The 23,203-nt window shown below is 41.4% G+C and overlaps 1 protein-coding gene across 2 annotated transcripts in view; it reads right to left on the bottom strand.

Moving 5' to 3' along the window:
- The window catches only part of TGFBR3 (transforming growth factor beta receptor 3), a 199,070-nt gene that overhangs the window by 105,136 nt on the left and 70,731 nt on the right, over positions 1–23,203 (bottom strand). The window lies entirely within an intron of this gene.

The raw sequence follows: 23,203 nt of genomic DNA, 5'->3' as shown, positions 1-23,203 counted from the left end.
GATCTGATGATTGTACTGTCAACAGTCTAAGGATTTCATATTGGTGGTTTACTGATATTATCAAAGGAAACTATTGAATTGTATTGAAATTTGTGTGCACAATGTTATGCTTTTAGAGTATTTTTATATTAAATACTGTTTGAACGTTAAAAACCATGCAAAGGCCAAATTTTCAGCACCACACTATCTATTACTGTACATTTTATTATCATCATTCCAAACACGTTAGTTACTCCTGTTCATGTTTTCCATGTATTGTTTTTTCTTTCTCTTTATTGCTGTATATGACAAAAAGTCAATAAAAAATTGACGCAATAAAAAAAAAAAAAAAAATTACTGTTTGAACAAAATTTGTATTCATTTTACATTTGAAATATAGCACCACTGAATCCTATTCTTCTTTTCATCTCTAAACTGTGGATCCTGCCTAACAGAGGATTCTTTCAGAAAAGCTACTTGTACTGAGTAGAAGCGTGGCTTGGGGCCCCTTTTCTATATATATATATATATATATATATATATATATATATATATATATATATATATATATATATATATATATATAGAAAGAGAGAATAGGGGTGCGCTAAATGTACCACTTTGTGGCTGTACATACAATGAATAAACAGTTATTTTCATAAAAAACAGGTAAACGTTTATTGATGGTTCATCCAGCAGTAAAAAAATTCATTTGTTCTGAGTTTTTTCAGATACATGCCACATATACTGTAGATCCGCGGCCCAACGCGTTTCGTCCCTTAGGACTTCATATGGGGCAATGAATCAATCTAATAAGGAGAAATCTCCTACACAGTCTGTGGGTGGGATTATATTTTTTAGAGGCTTTTATTAGAGTTGCCTATTACGGTAAATCAGTCTCTCAGGCTAAAAAGCTCTGTCCACAATAAAAGATTTGTACCGCCTCAGAATGAATGTGGTCTTCTTTGACCAAAGGATGGATTTGCATAGATCAGCAGATAAATTAGTAACAGTGTGGTGTTCTTCAGGTTCTAGCAGGTGTGTTTATACAGCCCTTGGGGTGAAAAGATGGTCTCCAACACCAACAGTGGATTCACACGTATACAAAAATGGGGTATCTCTCTGTTCACAATAAATGCAGTTTCTCAAAAATGTGTAAACCAAGTAACACAGGCTCCTGGAGACCCCGTGATACTTGGTTTACACGTTTTTGAGAAACTGCATTTATTGTGAACAGAGAGATACCCCATTTTTGTATACGTGTGAATCCACTGTTGGTGTTGGAGACCATCTTTTCACCCCAAGGGCTGTATAAACACACCTGCTAGAACCTGAAGAACACCACACTGTTACTAATTTATCTGCTGATCTATGCAAATCCATCCTTTGGTCAAAGAAGACCACATTCATTCTGAGGCGGTACAAATCTTTTATTGTGGACAGAGCTTTTTAGCCTGAGAGACTGATTTACCGTAATAGGCAATTCTAATAAAAGCCTCTAAAAATATAATCCCACCCACAGACTGTGTAGGAGATTTATCCTTATTAGATTGATTCATTGCCCCTGATGAAGTCCTAAGGGACGAAACGCGTTGGGCCGCGGATCTACAGTATATGTGGCATGTATCTGAAAAAACTCAGAACAAATGATTTTTTTTACTGCTGGATGAACCATCAATAAACGTTTACCTGTTTTTTATGAAAATAACTGTTTATTCATTGTATGTATAGCCACAAAGTGGTACATTTAGCGCACCCCTATTCTCTCTTTCTATCTCTTCTCTACCCATACCTTCACTGACAGCAGGGTACTATAGAGGTGCTGCTCTCCTAAGCGCATTATCGGGGCCACTATCCTTTCTCTCTCTTTCTCTCTCTCTCTCTCTCTCTCTATATATATATATATATATATATATATATATATCTCGTAGGAGGAATGGGCACTCAGCAAGGTCAAGGTTTCAACTTTGAATTTATTGCACAAGTGTAGACATACCGTCTTCTGACGTAACGTAACGTTTCGGTCTTAAAAAGACCATCTTCAGGAAATAGTACAGCATTCTATCAAACAGCATCAGACAGGCAACCTGGCATCCATCCTCTAGAGAAGATACACCTAAACTGCCTCACCGGGTCAGCTTATAAACCTAGTCACAGGAAGTGATGTCATACCACTATTAGAGTTAAAACTCCATGTAACATCCATTAAAAGTGACAGAATTATTTATTTATGTACAGTTTCTTATATAGCGCAGCAGATTCCGTTGCGCTTTACAATTGTAAACAGAGATAAAACAAACTGGGTAACAACAGACAGACTTGGAGGTAAGAAGCCCCTGCTGCAAGCTTACAATCTATAGGGATATAGGAGGGAAACACAAGGACAGGCATCAGTAATAGCATAGCTTGTAGGTCCAGAAGGGAAGCTATATAATACATAAGTGCCTCAGAGGGTTATGCGTATGGAACTTAAATATGATAGGCTTGCCTGAAGAGGTGAGTTTTCAGGGAACGTTTGAATGTTTGGAGGCTAGTAGAGAGTCTTATTGTGCGTGGAAGGGCATTCCATACTGTGGGAGCAGCCCGATGAAAGTCCTGTAATAGTGAATGGGAGCTGGTGATCCGTACAGAAGAGAGACGCAGATCTTGTGCAGAGCGGAGAGGTCGAGATGGGAGATATTTTGAGATAAGTAAAGAGATATAAGCTGGTGCAGTATGGTTAATAGCTTTCTATGCTAGCAGAAGGTTTTTTTTTTTGAATACGGTAAAACACAGGTAACCAATGGAGGAACTAGCAGAGCGGATCAGCAGATGATGAGCGTCTTGCTAGGGAGATCAGCCTAGCAGCAGCATTTAGAATGGATTGCAGTGGCGAGGGTCTGTTCTTGGGAAGACCAGTTAGGAGAATATTGCAGTAATCAATGCGGGTTATAATGAGTGCATGGATAAGAGATTTAGTAATGTCTTGTGTGAGATACGGTCGTATTTTGGAATTGTTTTTTAGATGCATGTAATGTGATTTGGTGAGAGATTGAATGTGGGGAACAAAGGACACTTCAGAGTCGAGGATGACCCCTAGGCAACAAGCTTGTGGGGTAGGGTAGATTGTCGAGTTGTCGACAGTGATGGAGATATCAGGATGGTAACTGTTCTTAGCTGGTGGGAATATAAGTAATTCCGTATTACAAATATTGAGTTTGAGGTGGCCAGAAGACATCCAAGATAAGATGCCAGAGAGGCATCCAGAGACTCGGACCAAAACCACTGGTGACAACTCTGGGGTTGATAGATAGATTTGAGTATCATCCGCATATAAATGATACTGAAATCCGAAAGAGCTGATGAGTTTGCCAAGAGATGAGGTATAGATTGAGAAAAGCAGAGGACCTAAGACTGAGCATTGCGGAACTCCGACTGACAGAGGTAGTGAAGAGGAAGTAGAGTCAGAGAATAGAACACTGAAAGAGCGATCAGATAGGTAAGATGTGAACCAGGAAAGGGCTGTATCATTAAGACCTAGGGAGTGCAGTGTTTGTATGAGAAGAGTATGATCAACAGTGACAAACGCAGCAGAAAGATCAAGAAGACTAAGTAGTGAGTAATGGCCTTTAGACTTGGCAGTTACCAGATCATTCACCACTTTAGTAAGTGGAGTGTTGGGAACGAAAGCCTGACTGAAGCGGTTCTAATAGGGTGTGAGAGTTAAGAAAGTGTGTGAGGCGAGAGTAGACAAGTCTTTCCAGTAGCCTGGAGAGGCATGGGAGCTGAGAGATAGGACGATAGTTAGAGAGAGTTAGGGTCAGAATTGTGTTTTTTTCAGAATAGGAGTAATCACTGCATGTTTGGGCAAAGAAGGAAAAGTACCAGTAGCAAGAGAGAGATTGCAGATTTTAGTTAAGGTTGGGATAAGAACAGGAGACAGAGTTTTAATGACTTGTGCAGGTATAGGATCAAGAGGAGAGGTAGTAGAGTAGGAGGATAAGAAGAGTGTGAAAACTTCCTTTTCATTTGTGAGCTCAAATGAAGAGAAAGTGCCAGAGGGTTCAGGTGGGGAAGAAAGAGGGCTAGAGGTTGTGGAAGAGCATACCATTTCTTCTTGGATGTTATCAATCTTGTCCTTAAAGTAGGATGCAAGTTTTTGTGCACTGATGGTAGCAGGTGGGGGAGGAGCGGGAGGGTACAGAAGAGACTTGAATCAAGATGATGTGAAGATGATAGCGTTGAATTGATGAGAAATCAACTAAAACAGCAGAGATGCCACACTCGCCAGACCGGAAGTCCGTTGTGCGTTCCACCCGGATAAACAGAAGTGACGCATGTGTTCCACAGGGCGCGCCGGAGCTCAGATACGCGGAAGTGGTATATGTGTACCACCGGAGCTAAAAATCTAAGTAGGCTTAAAAGCGCTAACATCATAATAGCTGTATAAAACCCCAATGGGATATAGCAATCTCATGTCTTTCAATAGACTTGCGATCAGGCACTTGTAAAATCATGTCTCATGCGTTCCATCTGCGCTGTGGCCATCTTGGAATGCGTTCCATTGTATAATTACATCATATTGTGGGAAAACAAGGTTGGAGAAAGGGATACAAGCCAACCCGGGTGGCACCACTGTATCTGGCATATTAAGCAAAACTATATACAAAATTATATACAAAAATATATACAAATTTCTAACATTAAATCAAAAAAACTATATACACAAATAATAATGCAATACAGTAAATGTACCCTCTTTGAATGCTGGAAAACCAGCTAAACAGTTGAAAGACGATACCATAATGCGTAAAGTGATTCCTGTACACATAAGTATATACATTTTTGATTTTATAATTTTATACTTTTTATAATTTTTAAACATTTTGATATTTTTATACATTTTGTAATAGTTTAACACTATATGTGTCTAATAACCCCAATGTACATACATAACTGTACAAAAATCAAAAGCATTAGTGTAGTATCAATAATTATTAGTATCGATTATCGACAATAGGCAGGTATCAAAGGTCAATTAAGACCCGCCTGGCATGTACATAGAGACATTATAGCAAAGAACTATCAGAAGTGCAAAGTGTAACACACTAAATAAGTGAATCAATCAATATAGAAGATAAATACATAAATAAATAAATAAATAAATAACAGCCCAGAGACCCTTGTTATCACAAACCAAGGCAAACCCATTTTGAATGTGTGACAGGTCCAGGGTCTGCATATATGTTGGACCCAAGTGTCCGCATCTGATGGCTGACCAATGCTTAAAACCATTGTGAATCGGCTGTTGGGTTGGTGATCTGGGGCTGCGTACTGAGACGCAGAACGTGGATCTCACTATTGCGTGCAGGAGGTGTCTCACTCACAAGATCCTCCTGCTGACCGAATTTGACACAGAATTGAAGTTCCTTCAAAATGAATTAGGCACTATATAGCGAGAGATAGATAGAAACAGGGTGAAAGGCAACTATCACTTTCTGGCAAATCATCCGCTTGGACCATATATTTTACCCTAACAAATTCTGAATGAAGAATTTAGTGCTCTTCTTTTAACACTGATAAAGTGCTATACAAGCCCATTACAATTGGCCACAACCTCTTTAAATAGTGCGCAATCATGCCTGGCACCTCATTAGCAATTTAACTGCTAAGCTGTGAAGTTGTTAATGCATAATTTTCAAAGCACTAAATTCTTTCCTTTCAACAAAACCACATGCTTGGATAATGGCAGGTTACAATGTCAAGTCTAGTGAATATGGCCATTGTGCATAGATTGAGACACCAGCTTCCGCCCAACACACACTTACAACTGTACATTGACCAAGCATCACACTCAGGCCAGCACAGAGCCCATTATACTATGGTACACTGCAGGCCACTGTCTCTACAAAATGCATCTCTCATATTCACAGCACCAAATACTGTAGCTAGCTCCAGATAACACATTTGAATGTCATAAATACCGTAGAATATTGTTTATAATAGATAAACAATGTACAGATGTTACACTTTTGCCACAGTCGTACCTAAAAGCCCTATTTGGCGTTCCAGAGAGACTCAACTTGCACTAAACAGCTTTATCGCTGAAATATGTGGTGATGTATAGTTTCATGAGACTGCATTGGTCCATTTGATACACAGCACTTGTTTATCTGTGTGCACTAGAGTCAGAGGGGGTTATTCTGGTTAATTTGCTCTGTGCATGTGGAGATGTAGGGTACGTGCGGCCATGGCGAACAGGGTGTTCCCCAGGCACACACACCCAAGTGTGTGGGCAGGGGGCGTGGAGTGGATATGTAAGGGACTTGAGAGTCACTTTTATATGTGTGCATATGAATTGCAATTGTGAATGGGCAGAATTCACAAGGCGGGTTTGGTGCCAATTCGTAGCCTTGTGAACCAACCAGAATAACCCCCCGAATCTATATACCAAGTGCAATGATGCACAGGCTTGTTTTACCCCAAGTTCCATTGTGCTTCATCTGCGATTTTGTACATATTTAAAACTAATTCCTGCATGGTTAAAGTCGCAGCGGGGCGTCTCTGGTACAGACTGGGTAACATTTGCTGCACCTTTTGTGCACATAAGATACAAATTTTAAAAAGTCATCATCACACACCGCTCAGTTGCACCAGGAGTCTCGCGACACATGATGGTAGGTGTATGAGGTCTCATTGCCAAGCAAACATTTTTGTTCATCCTTATGACCTGTAATGTTTACCTTATATAGGAAATACCTTTTTTTTTACACAACTTTTTTATTTGAATTTATGTAACAAATGTGAGCGACTGTCATTTTTAGCAGACATTTTGAACATCTCTCTCAGAGATGTTGGCACTCAAAGGGTTAAGGGGCAAATTCAATTAGCCACAGCACAATTTATTACCAAGTTACAACCAATGACACAATAGTTTTGCTATTCAGCTACAAATCAGTGTTAACCCTTTGAGTGCCAAGTGAATTTGTCAAAACTGATGTGAAAATAAGCAAGCAAACATTTGTATTCATCCTAATGACCTATAATGTTTACCTTACATAGGAAATATCATCTTTTTCTACACAACAGTTTTAATTTGAATAAGACAAATGGAAGCGACAGATGTTGGCATTTTTAGCAGATATTTTGTGCATCTCTCACAGTTGGGTTAATGTGAGTTTCAAATAGGGAGAAATTGTGGCGTTTACATTATTTTGCTCCTCCAGAATAGATGATAACTAAAAGTTATTATTTTAACGTAAAAACATCAGTAACTAGTGCATGGCCTCTGGTAACCTGCACCCAATAAATAATAATGTAACAAAAGATGTTTAAATAGAAAACTATGGACAGCATAGACAAGTACTTTGATATGTTATGTAATATTTCCTTATACTTGTACAAAAACACTTAAAAGTCACAAAAGAGACATTTAAATGTACCCCAGTATATCGTATCATATTTTTATTTACAGAAATATATACTGTATACTGGCTACCATCTTTCCATTATTTTTAACATTTGCAAAAATAAACAATTTGATTTTTTTTTTTAAGTCCCCAATACTTTGTTAAGGACCATAATAGGCTTCAAGACTGTCCCACTACCTTATTTGCAGTTCAGGATGATTTCCCTGCTTCACCTTCTGTAGTTATCACTAAGCATGACGTTAGCCCAAGACCATGGGTCTTCAAACTGTGGCTCTCCACATGTTGTGAAACTACAAATCCCAGCATGCCTTGCCACAGTTTTAACACTCCCTTATAGCAAAACTGTGTCAAGGCATGCTGGGATTTGTAGTTTCACAACATCTGGAGGGCCACAGTTTGAAGACCCATGCCCAAGACTTACCATTTCTAATAAAACTGAGCGAGATCCAATATATATTTTTTTCTCACTACCCACAGTGTTAATAATTCTGTGTTCCATGAAGTAATTAATTCTGTATTACATACACTACCCAGTGTCAGAGGAGACCAATGGGAACATATGTGTCCAGGGCCGCTGCTACAGTCACCTGCTGCTCCTTAAGACTCATGATCTTGCTCTAATGCACTAAAGAGCAGGGCACTTGTATTGTGGAATGGTGCCCACATCCCAAATAAAATAAAAATATTTAGCTGAGATATCCTGGGTGAGATTTAATAGGATGAGAGATTCAGAAAGTAAGAGATTTGGTAAGAAATCTCCAGGTTTTTTTAAAAGCAGCAATCATTTACACTTCAATATCAAACTGGTTTTGCAGTGTAAATGATTGCCATTTTAAAAAACTGGAGATTTCTTACCAAATCTCTCATTTTCTGAATCTCTCATCCTATTAAATCTCACCCCCTGACTTCTGATACATGTAACAGCTTACTGTAATGGCTGGCCTTGTAAATGCATGAAGTATTACATGCAGTGCACTTGGTATGGACTATAGCTCGTTAAGTGCTAAGTATGCCCTCTCTTTATGGGCTAACCACAAATCAAGAGTTTGGAAACCCTCATTTAGAAAGCCTGCATTTGCATTATACCCACAGTAGATGCCAACAGAAGTTTGTACAGCTAAATAAACATTTTATAAGGATGCAGCCTATCAATTCAGTAGGAACCAGTGTAGTTATGTTCCTGTTTACTACTGATTTCATATGGATGGTTACAGTACCTCACAAAATGGCTGCCACCACTGTGAGTAGGTCTACTTTAGTTGTATACATACCCTCCAACATAGCCCATTCCATTAGGTACAGTCCAATATTCAAAAAGGGGAGCCACACCTAATGCCACTGCAAACATCAATAGTCCTAGACTCACTGGCAGTTTATGTGACCCCCTCTTTGAATTTTGGACTGTGCTGGAGCCCAACCTCTGTAACTGCCACTTGCAGGGAAGTCCAGGAACAGAGCATTTTGTACCTAATGGAATGGGTCATGTTGGAGGGTATGTGTATATAGTTTGGAAAATAAAGCTCTAACTCCTATATACAAACAAACACACACCTACAGTACACAGTAATAAAAACCAACGCTAGACCTCTATCAGAACCTATAATATAAAAAGGGTTAAGACCGCTGCAAAGCTTTTTTCTGCTGTCTCTTGAGAAGGTTCATGGCATGGACTGCTGGATATCTCCATAGTAACCATACTCAGAAAAACAATTGATGGACTCATGCCCCATTACTCTGGTAAAGTAATTTCTAGTAAAAAAAAAAAAACAGTCTGGGGCACAATTTAAAAAACAAAACTAACATGGCTGATGGTTCGTGCTGAGCGTTTCCAGGCACACAAACATTCACTGGATGCTTTGTTATGAAATGCTATACTATAGTCTGGTGCCTTACATCTTCAAGGTTACTTTAGAGCAGCGAGAAAAGGATGGAAATATCTTCAGACAGTTCTCTGAAATGAATATGCTGCAATAAAAGGACTTGACGTATTAGCTACCCAGAACTGTATTCAGGGATCTGACATACTTGTGGACACCTGAGCTGACCATAGATACATTTCCATACTGGGTTTAAAAGAAAATGTGTTTTCATATACATCTATGATCAAAATCATGGCAAATAAGCCCATTTGGAGCACAAATGTGGGTAAAAAAGGCATAAGACAGATCCTATACAAGGGACTCATGTCATGCATTGTTAGCTGCATCTGCTACTTTAGAACAATTCCTTTACAAGCAATAGTAATCCTAAATACAGTACTGTAGGGCTTGATTTAACAATGAACGCTACTGCCTCTAGAGGTGCAGGTATGATAATATGCAAATGGTAGTTTCAACCTTTCTCTAGCTCCTGTATGAAGTAGCACTGCCTTGTCTCTATTATAACACTTTGGCCCTTATTCAGATCTGATAGCAGTACAAATTTGGTTGTAAAATGGGCAAAACCATGTGCACTGCATGTGGGGCAAATATAACATGTGCAGAAAGAGTTAAACTTGGGTGAGTTATTTTGTTTCTGTGCAGGGTAAATACTGGCTGCTTTATTTTTACACTGCAATTTAGATTTCAGTTTCAACACACCCCACCTAAATGTAACTCTCTCTGCACATGTTACATCTGCCCCACCTGCAGTGCACATGGTTTTGTCCATTTTACAACCAAATTTGTACTGCAATCAGATCTGAATAAAGGCCTTTATTTGCATGGCGCCTCAAGTGGTCCGTAGCGCCGATCAAAGGCAAACATTAACATAGAACAATGTAAAACAAGACAATACAGTAATGAAAACATAAACAGAACATGAGTAACAATTATCACCACAGATCTCATGAAATAATACAGCTGTTAAGCAAGCAAGCAGCTAAGGTAGGGAAATGTCATCAATGGCAATGGCAATTTAAGATCCGGCGGAAGACATTATTGGCTACAAGCAGGTGTAATTCTAAAAGATAACCAGTGTTTAGGTGAGGGCTGTACACAGAGTGCAAAAGAAGAGAGCTAAGAGAACAGTAGGGATATCAGCTTGCATTATAAGGGGTGAGAATACAGAAGACATGAGGTGTAAGCAATGGCTCAGGAAGGTAGTAAGATTGAGAGGGCTGGGACATAGAGGTGGTACAGGAGGCATTAGTTCAGGAAGGAAAGTAGGGGGCCAAGGAGAGAACCTTGCAGGACCCAATGGAAAGGACGAGAGGACAAGAGGAGGGGATGAGGTGAAGAAGGAGGCACACACAGAGAAGGAGTGGTTGGGGAGGAAGGAGGAGAATCAGGTGAGTATGGTGCTAGAGTGGCCAATTGTCTGAAGGGGGCAGAGAAGGAGAGGGTGGTCCACAGTGTCAGGAGAGTTCCAGGAGTTGAAGAAGGATGAACAGAAGTTCTCCCTGGATATGGTTAAAAGTAGGTCATTAGTGACTTTGACTAGGGCAGTTTTGGTGGAGTGTAATGGACAAAAGCCAGATTGGTGTGGATCAAGGATGGAGTTGTCAAAGTTGTAGATGATGAGACTACTTGAGACAAGTACATGTACACATATTGATTTACTATGGTGACATTTTACTTGCGTCGTTACTTTTGTCAATGTCTGACTAATGGGTCGAAACTTTTTGTTTCGACCTATTGACTGTCTGACTAGACATTGTCTGTGAGCTATACCACACTCAGAGGGAACGGGGTACTAGAAGGTCAACCATAAATTTGCACCATATGGCGCAAATGGAATAGGTGTACGCAGAGGACTCATCTGTACTTTTTATGAGCTTTATAAATAGATTTCCAAGCTAGCTTGTACCATATTTATCATTAGTCACTATCCATTTATGTCACTGTTTTAGAAGCTTTAGAAATTGTACTTGCATGGGGTGTATATCAAAGATTGGAGATACCAACCAATCAAATCCTGTAATTTTTCAGCCTGAAAATGACAGAAGCTGAATTAAGTCTCTCAGAGACTTGATACACTTCTCCCTAATGGTGTACATACACGGTGCGATGCGCTCTGTGCGTTTTGAACTAGATCGCATCGCATCTAGCTCAAGGCGCATACAATGTGCTACAGTAGTGCGCATTTTGTGCTATGCGATATGATGTGTGCATCGCATCACACGGGCAAAACGCACCGTGTATGGGCACTATTCATCATTTTGGCTCTGAATTAAATGTGATGTGTGGGGATTGCAAACTACACCTATCATTGCTGCTTAGTAAGTCTCCAACAAAATGTATTAAATGGGTTTAGCAAATAAATAATACTTTTACAATAATATAATATTTGGACATGTAATGATATTTCTGTAAAGATTACTGCTGTATTCACTGTGGCAATCCTGAAGCGGAATAAGAAACTGATGAAGATGGCATTTACAGTGCGTAGGTGCTTACATACATCCACATATTCAAAGCAGACCAGTGTAAAAACACAGTATGAAATTGGAGAACACTGCCCAGATTGAGGCAGCTGTTCACAGCGCTTCTAGGAAAACCAAAAATCTCTCTATGGGGAATACATGAAAATTACAGCAGACATGAAAAGTTGCTGAAAGAAACCTTTTCTTCGAGGACTACTATATAAACTTGGCATTGGTACTAAAATAAAGACCAGACAGTATGTTTCGAGTAACGGGAAGACACAGAAAGTAGAAATAAACATAGAAGTCACCCGCACCCCAAACGTATGATGTACACGTACATGTATGTTAATACCACAAACCATCAAAGGTTCAATTACTTAAGCAGTATCACTTTTTAAAATCTCTATTTAGATCAAAATTCTACATTATTTAACATATTCAAATGATTTTTAAATCAACATTCAGATTTTTTTTTCATTTTCTCTGTATGACCATCATTATTATTATCATTTCTGTAAATAGCGCCATCAGTTATGCATTTGATAAATTCACTTATCTATTATTAATATTAGTATCATCATCATTATTCACTCTGTCAAGAACCCTCACTAAGGTATGCGTTCAGCATCGGGTTCACTATACCAACACCGGCATCCCGACTACTGCCGAGAGACTGTGCCAAAGTCTCAAAATAATTTAGGGTGCCGGTGTTGATGTCACTGGTGGCTGGAGGTTGCCGCATCCAGCAGCTGAAGATACTGCATCAATCTATAAACACACCCATAGATTCACATTGCAAGTGATAAATATCTATTGTATTTGTATTTAAATACTTCACCATATTGCTCTCCTTGCTTTCATCATTTATACTAGATTTTGCTACACTGCGATTACGGATAAAAGCACAATTAAGAAATGATTTATTTTACTTCACTGCCAATGCATATTTAATTTACTTTATTGGTTTGACATCAATTTACAAGACAATAACACAATATAAAGATACAGTTTCATTTTAAAATTCACACTACTTATTAAACCAGGCTACCAATGCTATTGTATGCTAGGATTCTCAGGGGGAAATGTACCAAAACTGGGAGTTCTATTTCACAATGGTGGCCAAGTATAATAGGGTGTCAGAATTAAAAATTGAGAGATTTTGGGAGAGTTATTCCATTTTATATTTTTAAAGTGGCGATCATTTACACTGCAAACCCAGGTTGATTTTGCAGTGTAAACGATTGCCGCTTTAAAAAAAAAGGGGGGGAAACTCTCCTAGAATCTCTCTTTGCAGTGTTGGTTCCAGTTACAAAACACTGCTCGCATCAGGCCTTTTCTCTCCCAGAGTGCAACTAAACTTATCATCCACTTACTGGTCATCTCACGGCTCGACTACTGCAATGTTCTGCACACTGGCCTCGCTTGCTCCCAACTGGCTCCTCTCTAATCTGTCCTGAACTCTGCAGCCAGGCTTATGTTCCTCTCCCGCCGCTCCACTTCTTCCCTCCCCTTCAACAAAATCTGCACTGGCTCCCATTCCCCTACAGAATCCTATTCAAACACCTCACACTCACATACAGGGTCACCTCTAATTCCATTGCTCCATATTTATCCAACCTCATCTTTATTCATACACCCTCCCGCCCTCTCCTCCACCCTGATCACTGCTTTCCACACTAGAGTTCAGGATTTTGCCCGTGCTGCACTCTTTCAGTGGATCACACTCCCTCGCTCCATTAGACTCTCCCTGACCTTGTGAAGCTTCAAACGGGCACTGAAAACTCACCTATTCATCAAAGCCTTTCCGCTACATAACCTAGTCCTTAGACTTGTCCTCCAACCCTGCCACATGACCATCTCTGCCTGCTTACAGCCATCTATCAAGCCACCTACCACTTGCTTGCACCTCATGTAATCTGTCTGTCTCCCCTTCCTGCTAGATTGTAAGCTCCTCAGAGCTTGGCCCTCTTCCCTCCTATTGTCAAAGCCCACTTCTCTTATTTATTTATTTATTTATTTGCAGTTTCTTATATAGCGCAGCAGATTCCGTTGCGCTTTACAATAGTAAACAGTGATAAAACAAACTGGGTAACAACAGACAGACATGGAGGTAGGAGGGCCCTGCTGCAAGCTTACAATCTTCACATTTCACTCACAGCTTTCCCACATACTCACTCAGCGACCATTGCCATCCACATACTCATCTCCATCTTTGGCCACCAGCCCCTAGTAGTACGTTGATCAAGTCCTCACTACTTACAATTAAGCTGTAATGTGTATTGAGCTGTGGCGCTCTTTATTTGTACTCTATTGTTGTTATTTATTTACTGTAACGTTAAGTTTTGTCTCCCTGTACTGTTCCTTTGTACAGCGCTGCGAAACACTTGTGGCACCTTATAAATAAAATTATAATAATAATAATAATATTTGAATCTACGATGATCTTTAAAAGCTTACGATTAAAGGCAACAGTGAACCGATCTCTGCAATTATTACTGTGCAAGTAATTTGTATTGAGATCTATATGGTTTGTGTGTTAGGAGTTTATTCGCCTATAAATTGCTTGTTGCATGACACCATTGCTCGCTTTCATTAAGACTACTGATTAAAGGACTTCCTGCTTGTGTTCTGTTCTAGCAGGAAGGAATATTCACTCAGAATTGTTGTTTAGGGTATGAGAACCCATTCGGAGTTCCTTTGTTTTTAGAGATCTCCAGGATGCAGGTTTATCAGATGAACTCTTCATGTTTCCAAACCAGCAATGACCCTTTGTTGGTTTGCTAATCACAAGGAATTTCAATGCACTATTGCATGTACACAAAACCCTACTGTCAAATTGTCTTAGCGCTGCAGGAAACCTCAGACATACAGATGGGTCATTGTACATCCTTGCTGGCGGGTCGCCAGAACGTACGCGCTGGCGACCCGCCAGCAGCCTCGCCAGCGAGGAGACTGAGACGCGCGTGCGTCTCACGCGCACGCGCGTCTCAGTCTCCGTCGCTAGCGTGGCGGAAACCCTGTCCGTCTCCGCCTCAGGGAGACGGACGGGGTTAGGGGGGGGTTAGGGGGGATGCGGGCAGGCGGCGGGGACCCCGGGTTACCGCCGGCAAGCCGGCGGGGACCCGGGGAAACGTTTGGAAGCGCCGTCGGAAGGGGGCGCGCGCGCCCCCTTCTCACGATCGCCATGGCGCTGGCGGGGGATGGCGGCTGGCGATGGCGGCTGGCGACGCCAGCGCCATCCCCAGCAAAGATGGACCGTGACCCATCTGTACTTGGTGAGGATTAAGGATCTGATTATAGTTTGACGTTGTGCCAAAGTTTATTATTCTACAGATTTTACTGATTATTTGATGTTGAATCTGTAAAATAAAGTGAATAATCTAATTTTGCTATTTAACAGTTAAGGGTCTGTTCGTTAATCAGCTGGAAAAGTAAACCTAGAATATGGTAATCTACTACACAGGTTGTGTCAGAAATATGACGTGACAGGTTTAACATGGCTCTACTGGAATCTCCTGGACTGCTTCACATGTAAGCCCTTTATTAACCCTTTGAGAAGAGGTATGGAGACTAGGGGCCAGATTCTCTAAGCTTCAAAAGTGATAAAATGGAGAGTGATAAACAGCCAGCCAATCAGCTCCGACCTGCCATGTCACAGACTGTGGGGTAGATTCATCAATAGCTCCATAACGTTCTTTATTCATGCAGGTTCGCTTCACCACTTTATCGTGGTGAAGCTCACCTGCAATTCGCCCAAATGTATTATTAGTTTAGTGTACGTTATAGGAGTATCCTCAGCCGACGGGGATACGCTTCCTCCCATAACGGATGTGCGCTCCCCCTGCTGCCAAGTTCTGGATGCACAGTCGCTGGGAGTGAGGATTGCTCACAGCAACGTTCGCACTCAAAGGGTTAAACTTCTTTTAGCACATTTTATCTGGTTAAAATATGATGGACTCTCTTCATATTGCAGAGTTTATGTTAACTCATTTTCATCCATGGATTCAAAGAAGCATACACATGTTTCTATACTGTGGCAAACAAGTAAATTGCATACCTATCCAATACACACATTTGAATAAAAAAACAGGTACTTGTGTATTTTGGCGGTGCCCGATTTCAGCATCGTACGATGAACGTATCGTATCGCATCGCATGCCATGTACCCGATGGCATGCGATGCGACGCGATTTTGACCCCCTATACGATGAAAAATCGCATAAGCACCGTAAAGGGTGCTTTTGAGCACCCTAATGGGTGCTTACAATGTTAAATGCACCCCCACGCCACCTACCTGTGAAGCCCGCGAAGGGACGCGTTTACCTGTGAAGGTATCCGCGTCCCCTCGCTGCGCTCGCCACGCTTCGGGCTCGGTGGCTCGCTGCGCTCGCCACACTAATCTATTCTCAACTCCACGCCGACGTGGATAGTGGGGGTATGAAAAGGTCATAGGACGCGTACCGCCGCCCCTCGCGGGCTCGCTGCGCTCGCCACGCTTCGGGTTCACGTTTATAGTGGGAAGGTGGCGTGGGGGTGCATTTAACATTGTATAAGCACCCATTAATCGCGTCGCATCGTATGGCATTGTATGCCATGTACAATGGCATACAATTTGAAAATTGTATGTCATCGTACACTAACCAACGAAATTGCGTCGCATCGCATACCATCGCATGCGTAATGGTATGCAATGCGATGGGCGCCGCCAAAATAAACAAGTACCAAAAAAACATATTTTGATATAATAAACATTTTTCCAATGACAGCCTTTACAGATGATCAGGGAAGCTATTGCATGTCAGGAAGATGATGAACTGACGTGTTAAATAGGTTTGTATCCTATGACAGTGCAAGTCACTGAGCTTTTCAGTAAGACACATTATACTGCTAATGTTTGCCTACTGGATAACGGTTGCATGATTGGATGCTTAATTGCATGCACCTGCTACTGATTGGAATAGATGATATGGGCAAACACACTAATTAGAAGGGATGCCACATGCATTTGGCCATGTAGTGTATCATATTTTGACTACTTGATATCATTCGCAGGTTATGGGGTTGATTCTAACACAAAGTGGAGCTGTAGTTACAGGCAGCCACAGAAGTCAGATTTACTACCTTATGCTAATGCCAGGATCAGTAGAACTAATGTGGGGGTCTATGCAGCTGCAAGTGAGAAGCTGTACTGACCACTGATTTTATGCCAGCCTCCGCAACCCTCATAATTAGAAGCATAACTAGCACCAGCCTCATGCTCATGGTTGTTACAGATGGGGGGGGGGGGGGGGGGGGGGGTGATTGCTGACCCGGTTCCCTCGAACCAGCCCAGGTAAGTAATACTTGCTCCCCCTACAGAGCCTCTGCTCAAGTGCAAAATATCCATTAGAAACAGGCTTCCCGTTCCAGGTTCCACCACGATGGACATTTGCAATAGGTAATGCATTAATCCGCATCTGACCATGCACTGTTTGCAAAAACTCACCATATCTTCCGGTGTACTGAGATGCCTCCAGTTCAGCATCAGCCCTGATGGCTTTTGGGTATAGTACAAACTTAAACAATAACATAATTTTCTTGCATAAAACATACTGTACAATAGCTTCTTAAGGTTTCTTATAGACAAGACAACTGAGTCTTTCTAGTCTTGCCTTACAATGTGGCCGCACTGCATGTTATATGTCATCACAGATCACAGACAATCCAAAAACACAATCCTTCATTGCTGTGGGTATTTCACAGTTCATCCCCTGCCATGGATTGCATTGTTTTCCTTTCAGCATTGTTTCTTCACTATGACATAATAGCTCATACACTTTTGGTTAAGCTGCGGTAAATAGCCCCTTTCCAGCATGTCTGGTCCCAGGCTACTTGCCCACACCATGCTTCTTTGTCAGGCAAAAGTAGCAATTTATTTACATTAATGCAAGTGTAAGTGACACAACTACTATGCTAGATTGAACTGATCTATTCGATATGCAACATTTATATATAATACCCAGGGGTGTAGTGAGGGCGGAGCTGGCGGAGCACGAGCTCCGGGCGCCAAAAGTTCATAGGGCGCCGTAGCCGTGCAACGCGAACGGCATACCTGCTCTGTCTGCCGCCCACCTGCTGCCTTCTGTTCTGTGCCCATATTGCTGCGCCACCCGCTCACATAATATCGGCTGTGTGAGTCATGGCCAGGCGCCGGAGTCAGGACACACTCCCTCCATGGTCAATGTACCCAGTCTCCGTCCCGCTGCACACATCCCGCACCATGAGAAAAAAAATAATCTGAGAGCATGCTACATTTACTGCATGGGGGGGAGGGGGTGCGCGCAACAGGCCCTTTCACACTGCAGCTTTTAAATGGTAAATTGACATTTGTTTTGCCATTTAAAACATTTAGAGCTGCAGTGTGAAAGCTCAAGGGTGTTTTACCTGTATTTTTGGCAGTGTTAACGGGTCTGAACCGGTATTTAAGACCCTGGTAGTAGTGAGCACTGAGCTGGTTCCGCTCTGTGCGTATCTAATGAGTGGGACCCAGTGCAGTGAATATTTAATGAGGGTGGGGACCCGCTCATTAAATATGCACTGTGGTCATTAGATATGCACACTTCCAAACCTCCCCCCACCCCCTGGAGACATCCCCCCACTGAGGCATCCCCCCCCCCCCCCACCTGGGCAGCGCAGGAAAGGGAATGATCACGCTGGCGGGCAGGAGGTCCCTGCGTGAATGTGAGATCAGTGGCGGGGTCCATGCAGCGTATGGGATCTAGTAGTTCACATCCACTGCAGGGACCCCACCACTGATCTAACAGGGACCCCCTGCCCGCCAGCGTGATCATTCACTTCTTAGCTGCCCAGGTATGGGGTGGGGGAGGCTTCAATTAAACCTTGAGGTGGGTGTGGAGGACACGGCAGCTACGTCAAGTCAGGGCCCGAGTCTTCTGTAGTTGTGCAGTTTCAGCTTCTAGTTATATGCCTCTTTCACACCAGAAAACCTGTGTAGACCCGGTATAAGTGCGGTCTGAATGGGGCATTAAAGCCTGCTTTGACCCGTTTTTATATACCGGGTCTAAGCAGATTTTGCGGTGTGAAAGCAGCATAATCGTGCGACTGAGACAGAATCTACTGTATGTAAAGCTCTGATGCAGTAAGAAGTGAGCTATTGCAGCTGCAGAAGCTTCCCCTTAAACTGGATTACAATGTGCTTCATCTGTGTTTAAAATGAATTCATGTGCAGTTCAGGCAGCAGCTTAGCATCTCTAGGACACTGTGAGTGTGTCTGCGATGTGATTAATATGCACAATATAGAGAAGACTATGGTACACTACTCTTCTTAGAGCGACTAAGGTGTCTGGTGCCATAGGGCATATAGTAGGTAGGTGTATGAGGTCACATCTGTACATCCAACCAGATATGTACAGATATTTTTTGGTGTTCCATCCCTTGCCTTGGCTTCAGCAGGTTCCTTAAAGCTCGTGTTTTTAACTGTAACCTGGAGCATTTATACACCTTACTACACCCTTTCTCTGCTTTTCAACTAGACTGATTTTCAATTTTTTACTCATCAGCTTGTAGATGATAATAGACATATATACACACAGTTATACAATAGAACTTATACACACATACATTTACTTATACACATATATGCATACATATCATCCCAACGCACAGTGACATCTGGAGCCTGTCCTAAGGTTGCCTCTGGAGGTCAGTAACAGGGGTCTGGGGCTGAGCAAAGCGCTTTTCATCATTAGGTGATTCACAGGTCAAGGAAAGAGGGTGGGGACAATAGGAAGCCAAATTTGAGAAGCTTAATGTCATATCCACCCACAAACATTGCCTAGGGCAGTGTTTCCCAACCCTGGTCCTCAAGTACCACCAACAGTGCATGCTTTCCAGGTCACCCGGCAGGTGCAATCATTATTCAGGCACCTATGAAAAGATCCACAGGTGGAGCTCATTATAGCACCTGTGATTCTGTGTGGAGACCTGCAAAACATGCACTGTTGGGGGTACTTGAGGACCAGGGTTGGGAACCACTGGCCTATGGGGCAGGAATCTGTTTGCCAGCATCAGGACCAAGGAAGGTAAAAACAAAATTTGCCAGTCTAGGAGGTTTCTGGGTACTCAGAAACTGCTCGTGTGCTCTACTCTAAGCGGCCAAACATGTGAGTTTCATCCAGTTATGAGTCCCGTCTGCAAATGTCAGTTAGGGCCAGATGTACTAAGCTTGAAAAGTGATAAAATGGAGAGTGACAAACAGCCAGCTAATCAGCTCCTACCTGCCATGTCACAGACTGTGTTTGAATAATGACAGGTAGGAGCTGATTGGTTGGTGACTTATCACTCTCCATTTTATCACTTTTCAAGGCTTAGTACATCTCGGCCTTAGTCCTAGGGTTCTCTGCGCTCACACTATGTGACTTTTAGCGACTTCGGTACAGTCCATATAAAAAACGTTGACCATTTATGTGACTGTCGGCACTGCATCTCACTCAGATTCACTGTCTTTATAAAGCAATTCATACACATATTTGTGAACGTCTCTGTGTGATATTTCGTATTTAATGAATGCCTTAGGCGTAATGGAATCTCAAAATGAATAGATAAAAATGTAATGCCAAAATGCATGATTCAAAAATATGTCACATTAAAATTTAGTTGCAACGCATGTAATTAGATTAATAGTTTAATTTCAATAAGCATCTGCCTCGCAGTAATATTTAATCTGGCCAGACTGCTACAACAACCCTCGAGGACTTTCTAGTTATTTAATAACCCATGCAAATCTTCTGTAAATGCGTGACATGAAGAGCTCCCTTTAACAAAATATAGATGGAACACGGTATCTGGAAACTCAAGTGAACCCTGAAATCTCAAGTGTCTGCTTCAAAGTTATGATATTGTTTTTTATGAGGCAGCTGTTCTAGTAAGTCCCTTCAAGTCTGCATTTTCTGCCAATATCTTTTTATTATTCAGTTACAGAAATGCTAAATTCTTATCAATGTTGTGTTTACAGTAATTCACTTCTATATACTGTAAACGTAAAAAAAAATTGTACATTATAAATTCCTTATACAAAAAAAAAAAATTGTACATTATTTTTTTAAAATAGTTAAAAGAAAGGTACTTGTGTAGTTTCACAGCGTCAGCGTAGCGTACCTATCAGAATCAGCGAAGTGTTCCCGCGCCCAGCGTAGTTATCGTAGTCAGTCAGAAGTAGCGTAGGGTCCCTGGCTGCCTTACTTGTGTAGTTTTACAGCGGCAGCGTAAGCTAAGTGTGCTGAGCGCAGTGAGGCACCGTACCCGAAGCATGGTGAGCATAGCGAGCAACATGGACACAAAAGCCATGAAAAACGCATGCTGACCTTGTGGGTGTCGACCATGCCCATGTCGAAATTAAGCTTATGTCGACCTAGACATTATCTATCTGTTCCACCGTCAGCCATTAGTGGGGGGCAGACAGAGCTCTAACGAAAGAGCAGTGGGCCTAATTCAGAACTGACCCCAGTGCAGAGAGAGTTAGGTTTGGGTGGGGTGTGTTCAAACTGAAATCTAAATTTCAGTGCAAAAATAAATCAGACAGTATTTACCCTGACAAAGAAACAAAAGAACTCACCCAAATCTAACTCTCACATGTTACATCTGCCCCACCTACAGTACAGCACGGATTTGCCCATTATGAGAACAAATTTGTCCTGCGACCTCTGCCCATAATCCTCAACCTAAGATCTAAGGGTAAAGATGTGTATGTAAATAGTTCTTTAGTTGCCAATAGGCATTCCTGGATTTACTCACCAAACCATTTTGTATGTTTCATTATGCTAAAATCTTAGTTACTCTAACAAATTGGATGTATGATCTTTATTTTTATATAGCGGGGCATTTGACACCACAAATTTCCTGAATCAGTTTGACAGGAGACTCACATTACTACTCTTGGCAGCTCCATTTTTCCACTATTAAAAACTGTCTGTGGCTTCAAGCCTTCATGTTTATCTCCATTTCCCCACCTTGCAGTTATGGCACTAGGCAGAATAAGAGAAGCGGGCTGGTCACTGCCACCTGCATGACCAGCACATCAATCTAACATACTCTGTGCTGCGGTGATCACTTGTTGTTATAGCCTGGCTATATCAGATGTACGCTTGAAAAATGACCATGGATGAAATTCTAGCAGCAATGTTTTCTGCTCCGGAGATACGTGGGCTACCTTTCATATACTACCATAACATGTTATTTAATTATAAACAAATCAGAAGTAGCACGGCTCAAACTTTACTATACTTGGCAAACGGTCATCTCTGTAAGATGTTATCAATAAAAATATCAGTGAGCCCATGTCTGGAGTGTGTTTTCAGCAATATGTATTCATATAAGGGTTTTCCTTGCTGAGCTATAAAACACATTTTTCCTAGCTGCCATATAAAAAAGAGAATCTGTACAGTCCTCGAAATGTGTTGCGTGTAAAGAGAATTATACAGGAAGGGTTGAAAAACAATTCATTGCATCTCTGTTTCTTTATTAGGAGGATTCTGAGCACCACAGACAGGACAAGACCCCGCCTGCACATAATTAATTTTAATTTTCTGGAAGAACATATAAAGGGTTTGAGTTAAGTTCCAACTGGCTAGGACACAATGTCTGCTAACAGCCCACAAGAACCATATAACTCTCCAGATTTCAGTGCTGAGTTCCCAAGGTTCATTCTGAGGATGTAGTATCGCTTCTTGACCCCGGTGCTAGTGCAACCAAGATCTCACTGGTCTACAATTATGAGGTCAGATTTCTACCAGACAAAACAAGCTAGAACCCTACAATTTGGGATAGGCAGGAACAAATGACTTTGACTCTTGTCCTAAATCCATTGGACTTCAAATCATACCACTTTGTCGATTACTACATTTATGATAGTAATAACCAGCATCTGGAGTAGCCTAGAACCATGATATTGATCATATCCAATTTTATGATAGTCACTAGTTGTTCCAATTTGGAAATAAGCCAGTACACCTAACATTACTTAGTTCACAAGGTGCATACGAGAAGTAAGCATGTATGACAGACATTATGAAGGGTATACATTTGCTGAAGATACACAAAGACATGTCTAGCTAATGATTAGTTACTCTAGGCTTCACATGTCTGTAAACCAGCTCTCTACTTAAGTCTTACATTACAAGAAGTCCAACCAGTGGTACTCAATCATGGTTTCACATTAAATCCACTATGTAGGTCAATGATCTGGAAAAGGATTGCTTTATTGTCAAAGTTGCAAGCACACATACAACAGAGGCTAAAGCAAATAGTTTCAAAGGACTAGTGCAGAGGCTGAAGCGAATGGTTTCGGACATGTCAGAATTTATTGTAAAATCTAAGTGGTTATGTGGTTATGACTGGTCCCAGGACAAAATATACCAGAAACAGAAGCAGGTAATGGGTGCTTTCAGATAAGCAGTTTTAGTAATGTTTAATT

Source organism: Crinia signifera, chromosome 8 (genome assembly GCF_055691185.1).
Source record: "Crinia signifera chromosome 8, ASM5569118v1, whole genome shotgun sequence".
Lineage (NCBI taxonomy): Eukaryota > Metazoa > Chordata > Amphibia > Anura > Myobatrachidae > Crinia > Crinia signifera.
Note: the sequence above shows the minus strand (reverse complement) of the source record. Positions and strands in the feature narration are given on the sequence as shown.